We start from the raw sequence: 6,000 nt of genomic DNA on the forward strand, positions 1-6,000 counted from the left end.
CTGCCAGAACTGCATCTGTTTTACTTTCAGGAATTTAAAATTAATATACTCGGGCTTAATGGATTGACACTGATTTTAAAAATGCTATTTGTTTTCTTTGATAAACCTATTTTCAACCTGTTTTAATCAAACTTCACTTTGTTACTGCAAAGTGACAAAGTTTGCACTTTGTCACTTTAAAGATTTAAAAGATTGACAAAGAAGTTGATAAAGAAGGGTAGGAGAAACTATGAAGCTGGGCTAGCGCTTAATATAAAAAAGGATAGCAAGAGTTTTTATAAATATATAAAAAGGAAGAGGCTGGCTAGGGTGAACGTTGGACCCTTAGAGGATGAGAGGGGGGACTTAGTGGTAGGGGATGGGGAAATGGCTGAGGTCTTGAATAACTTTTTTGTTTTGGTCTTCACGGAGGAAGACGTGAATAATTTGCCAGGTGTTAACGATGGAAAGGTGGTAGGACTGGAGGGTCTCAATGACATTATTGTTACTAGAGAGGCGGTGCTCGACAGACTGGAGGGACTGATCGTGGACAAGTCCCCAGGACCGGATGGAATGCATCCGAGGGTTCTGAAAGAAATAGCGGAGGTGATAGTGGATGCCTTGGTGGTTATTTTCCAGACGTCGCTGGATTCCGGGGAAGTGCTGGAAGATTGGAAAGCGGCTAATGTCACGCCGTTGTTTAAGAAGGGTGCCAGGCAAAAGGCAGGGAATTATAGGCCAGTTAGTTTAATGTCTGTTGTAGGTAAAATGTTAGAATCCGTCATCAAGGAGGAAATAGCGAGGCATCTTGAGGGGAATTGCTTGATAGAGCAGACGCAGCACGGTTTCGTTAAGGGGAAGTCGTGTCTGACAAATTTATTGGAGTTCTAGGTAATAAGCCGTGGATAACGAAGGAGGTGAAGGAAAGTGTTAAACTAAAAGCGGAGGAATTTAGAGTAGCTAAGAGTAGTGGGCGAGAAGAGGATTGGGAGAGGTTTAAATGTCAACAAAGATTGACAAAGAAGTTGATAAAGAAGGGTAGGAGAAACTATGAAGCTGGGCTAGCGCTTAATATAAAAAAAGGATAGCAAGAGTTTTTATAAATATATGAAAAGGAAGAGGCTGGCTAGGGTGAATGTTGGTCCTTTAGAGGATGAGAAAGGGGACCTAGTGGTAGGGGATGGGGATATGGCTAAGGTATTGAATAACTTTTTTGTTTCTGTCTTCACGGAGGAGGACGTGAATAATTTGCCAGGTGTTAGCGATGGAAAGGTGGTAGGACTGGAGGGTCTTAATGACATTACTGTTACTAGAAAGGCGGTGCTCGACAGACTGGAGGGGCTGATTGTGGACAAGTCCCCAGGACCGGATGGAATGCATCCGAGGGTTCTGAAAGAAATGGCGGAGGTGATAGTGGATGCCTTGGTGGTTATTTTCCAGACGTCGCTGGATTCCGGGGAAGTGCCGGATGATTGGAAAACAGCTAATGTTACGCCGTTGTTTAAGAAGGGTGCCAGGCAAAAGGCGGGGAATTATAGGCCGGTTAGTTTAACGTCTGTGGTAGGTAAAATGTTAGAATCTGTCATTAAGGAGGAAATTGCGAGGCATCTTGAAGGGAATTGCTTGATAGAGCAGACGCAGCACGGTTTCGTTAAAGGGAAGCCGTGTCTGACAAATTTACTGGAGTTCTACGAGGATGTGTCTAGGGCGGTGGATCGAGGAGAGCCAGTGGATGTGGTCTTTCTAGATTTTCAGAAGGCGTTTGACAAAGTACCTCACAAGAGGTTATTGCAGAAGGTCGAGGGACATGGAGTTGGGGGTAGGGTGTTAGCGTGGATAGAGGATTGGTTGTGAAATAGGAGGCAGAGAGTGGGGGTTAATGGGTGCTATTCGGATTGGCGGATGGTGACTAGTGGAGTGCCCCGGGGTCGGTGCTGGGGCCTCAGCTTTTTACCATTTATATAGATGATCTGGAGGAGGGAACTGAGTGTAGGGTGTCGAAATTTGCTGATGACACCAAGATTGGGGGAACGGCAAATTGTGCGGAGGGTGTGGAGAGTCTGCAGAAGGATCTAGATAGGCTGGGCGAATGGGCCAGGAAATGGCAAATGGAATTTAATGTTGGCAAGTGTGAGGTGGTCCACTTTGGTAGGAATAATGGTAGGAAGGACTATTACTTACATGGCGAGAAACTGCATTTTTTTTTAAAAATAAGACTGGTCGGCGCAACATTGTGGGCCGAAGGGCCTGTTCCGCGCTGTAATGTTCTATGTTCTATGTTCTATCTAGCCCTTCGAGCCTGCCCAGCCATTCAATAAGATCATGGCTGATCTGTCGCTGCTCAGTTCCACTTTCCCACCCTCTCCCCATAACCCTTAATCCCCTCTCTTATCAAAAACCCATCAACCCGCGTCTTAAAAATATTTAGCGAGGCAGCCTCCACCACTTCAACGGGCGGAGAATTCCAGAGATTCACCACCCTTTGAGTGAAGAAGTTCCTCCTCAACTCCATTCTAAACCGCCCCCCTTTTATCTTGAGGCTGTGCCCCCTAGTCCTACTGTCTTTTTTGAGCGGGAAGAGTCTTTCCACCTCTATCCTATCCATCCCATTCATCATCTTATACGTCTCAATGAGATCTCCCCTCATTCTTCTAAACTCTAACGAGTACAAGCCCAGTTTATTCAGCCTCTCCTCATAGCTCAACCCCCTCAACTCCAGTATCAGCCTAGTAAACCTCCTCTGCACTCCCTCCAAGGCCAAAATATCTTTGTGCAGGTGCGGCGCCCAAAACTGCACAGTACTCCAGCTGTGGCCTACTCCTGCTCCTATTTCTTATGTACTTATGTACTATGAGGATGTGTCTAGGGCGGTGGATAGAGGAGAGCCGGTGGATGTGGTCTTTCTTGATTTTCAGAAGGCGTTTGACAAGGTACCTCACAAGAGGTTATTGCAGAAGGTAAGGGGGCATGGAGTTGGGGGTAGGGTGTTAGCGTGGATAGAGGATTGGTTGTCAAATAGGAGGCAGAGAGTGGGGGTTAATGGGTGCTATTCGGGTTGGCAGTTGGTGACTAGTGGAGTGCGCCAGGGGTCAGTGCTGGGGCCCTCAGCTATTTACCATTTATATAGATGATCTGGAGGAGGCAACCGAGTGTATGGTGTTGAAATTTGCTGATGACACCAAGACTGGGGGAACGGCAAATTGCGCGGAGGGTGTGGAGAGTCTGCAGAAGGATCTAGATAGGCTGGGCGAATGGGCCAGGAAATGGCAAATGGAATTTAATGTTGGCAAGTGCGAGGTGGTCCACTTTGGTAGGAATAATGGTAGGAAGGACTATTACTTACATGGCGAGAAACTGCAGCATGCGACGGTGCAGAGGGACCTCGGGGTCCTTGTGCAAGAGTCGCAAAAACCCAGCCTGCAGGTGCAGCAGGTGGTCAGGAAGGCAAATGGGATGCTGGCCTTCATAGCGAGGGGGATTGAATATAAAAGTAGGGAGGTCTTGCTGCGGCTGTATAGGGCATTAGTGAGGCCACAGCTGGAGTACTGTGTGCAGTTTTGGTTGCCGTACTTACGCAAGGATATTTTGGCCTTGGAGGGAGTGCAGAGGAGGTTTACTAGGCTGATACCGGAGTTGAGGGGGTTGAGCTATGAGGAGAGGCTGAATAAACTAGGCTTGTACTCATTAGAGTTTAGAAGAATGAGGGGAGATCTCATTGAGACATATAAGATGATGAATGGGATGGATAGGATAGAGGTGGAGAGACTCTTCCCGCTCAGAAAGGACAGTAGGACTAGAGGGCACAGCCTCAAGATAAAGGGTGGGCGGTTTAGAACGGAGTTGAGGAGGAACTTCTTCACTCAAAGGGTGGTGAATCTCTGGAATTCTCTGCCCGTTGAGGTGGTGGAGGCTGCCTCGCTAAATATTTTTAAGGCACGGGTTGATGGGTTTTTGATAAGCGAGGGGATTAAGGGTTATGGGGAGAGGGCGGGAATGTGGAACTGAGACACCACAGATCAGCCATGATCTTATTGAATGGCGGGGCAGGCTCGAAGGGCTAGATGGCCTACTCCTGCTCCTATTTCTTATGTTCTTATATGAAAGGAAATGTTTTTTAATGTTTTTGAAATGCATTTGAATTAATGGGAGCACAAGGGAAAATGCAGATGCAATTTTGAGTGCAATTTGCATTCTTGTGTTCAAAGCCCAATAGGATTGTGCCTAAATTGAAAGAAAGTGATTAATGGGTTGAGGTCTCCACCATCTACCATATTTATTAGTGACTGATAATATAGTAAAGAGCAACGTATCCAAGTAAGCTGACAACACAATGATGGGTGGCATAGGAAATACTGTAGATGGGACTATAACATTACAAGGGAAATTCATGGATTGAGTGGACAAAACACTGATAGATGAATTTTGACACAGACACAAGTGATCATTTTGGATCCAAAGATTGATGGATCTAAATGTTGCTTAAATGAAAAGCTTGGAACAGGGATGGTTCAAAGCGATTTAGGGGCCCATGAACATTGGACTAAAATGTAGTGATCACCTACAAAAAATAATTAAAACCCAATGAAATCTTGGCTTTTACAACTAGAGGCCATATGAAGGGAGAATATTTTGCTACAGCTGTACATTTGGAGAAACGTGCACAGTTTGGAACGTCACACCTTAAGTTGGCCTTGATTGGAAATAGTAATAATTTCCTGCTAAATATTTCTTAAATTTCATAATTTCTTTTCTCCTAGACTAAATCGGTCTAATGCTCCACGCTTAAACTGGAGAATCGATGCAACTCTGATCTCATTTGAACCACGGAAAGTTTCCATCATTCAATCTCTCTTGAAGAATAAGTTTCAATCAAGGCTACCCATCCACAATTGTAGCACTGCTTTACTTCACCATGCCTTCCAGTTCCTTAATTTCCACCTTTTCCCAAACTATCCCCCACATTATTCCATCACCTCCTGCAATCACGCATCATCTTGTTTATCTTGAAATAGCTTGAGACACTACGGACAATTTAGCATAGCTAATCTACCTAACCTACACATCTTTGGACTGTGGGGAAGGGAACTGGGGCACTGCAGATAACCAACACAGATATGAGGAGAATGTGCAAACTTCATCCAAGGCTGGAATCAAACCTGTATCCCTGGCGTTGTGAGGCAGCAGTGTTAACCGCTATGCAGTTTATAAATCTCAAGACCTTTCCATAAGTTCCCGACCATCAAATATCCATCCTTGGCTCTTGAATGCTGGCATGAGTAATCTTTCTCTAACTAACCCCATTTTGATAAGTTGCAATCATGCCTTCCACAAAAGCCTGCTTAAAGCTTACTGCTCTTGATTTTCCCACAATTTCAAATCTTCCCTTGCTCTGAAGACTTGGCATGCAATCTTGCCTCGAAGCTAAATCACCTCGCTCCTTCACCCATTTGATATCCTACAACTGATTTCCAGCCCATCTACTTCAGACATTAGTCTTGATGGTCACTAATGATATTAACAATACTTCAACCTTTCACTCAGACCGTTCCAAAGTACTTGTGTGGCAGTGAAGTCTTTGGAATGTAATTTAAGAAATGTAGTAAATTTGCAGACAGAAAATTCCCTCGGCAGCAATGTAATAATGATTAGAAAGCAGGTTTTTAGATAGATAAATATTGGCTAGGCCACCAGAACAATTCCTCTGTCTGGTCTTATTTAAAGTAATAAGAGAGTAAATTCTGTTATCATCCCCAGGGAGGGCAGGCAGCGTCGTGGGAAGGCTACAGAGTGCAGCTCAACATTGCAGTGTCCTGAACCCACAAACACACCTGGAGGCAAGGAGACTGCCAATTGAACCATGGGTGACCTTTCTTCAGCTTAAATAGTTTTTTGGAAATGAACATGATGGACACGGATGTACTGGGTTTAAGTAAAGATGTTATTACGTGAGCTTCTAGGATTTTTATTTGTTAGCATCTAAGAACATTAGAAATAGGAGCAGGAGTAGGCCATCTAGCCCTT

The sequence above is a fragment of the Carcharhinus amblyrhynchos genome, chromosome 6 (genome assembly GCF_965287045.1).
Source record: "Carcharhinus amblyrhynchos chromosome 6, sCarAmb.v2.hapA, whole genome shotgun sequence".
In the NCBI taxonomy this organism is placed as follows: domain Eukaryota; kingdom Metazoa; phylum Chordata; class Chondrichthyes; order Carcharhiniformes; family Carcharhinidae; genus Carcharhinus; species Carcharhinus amblyrhynchos.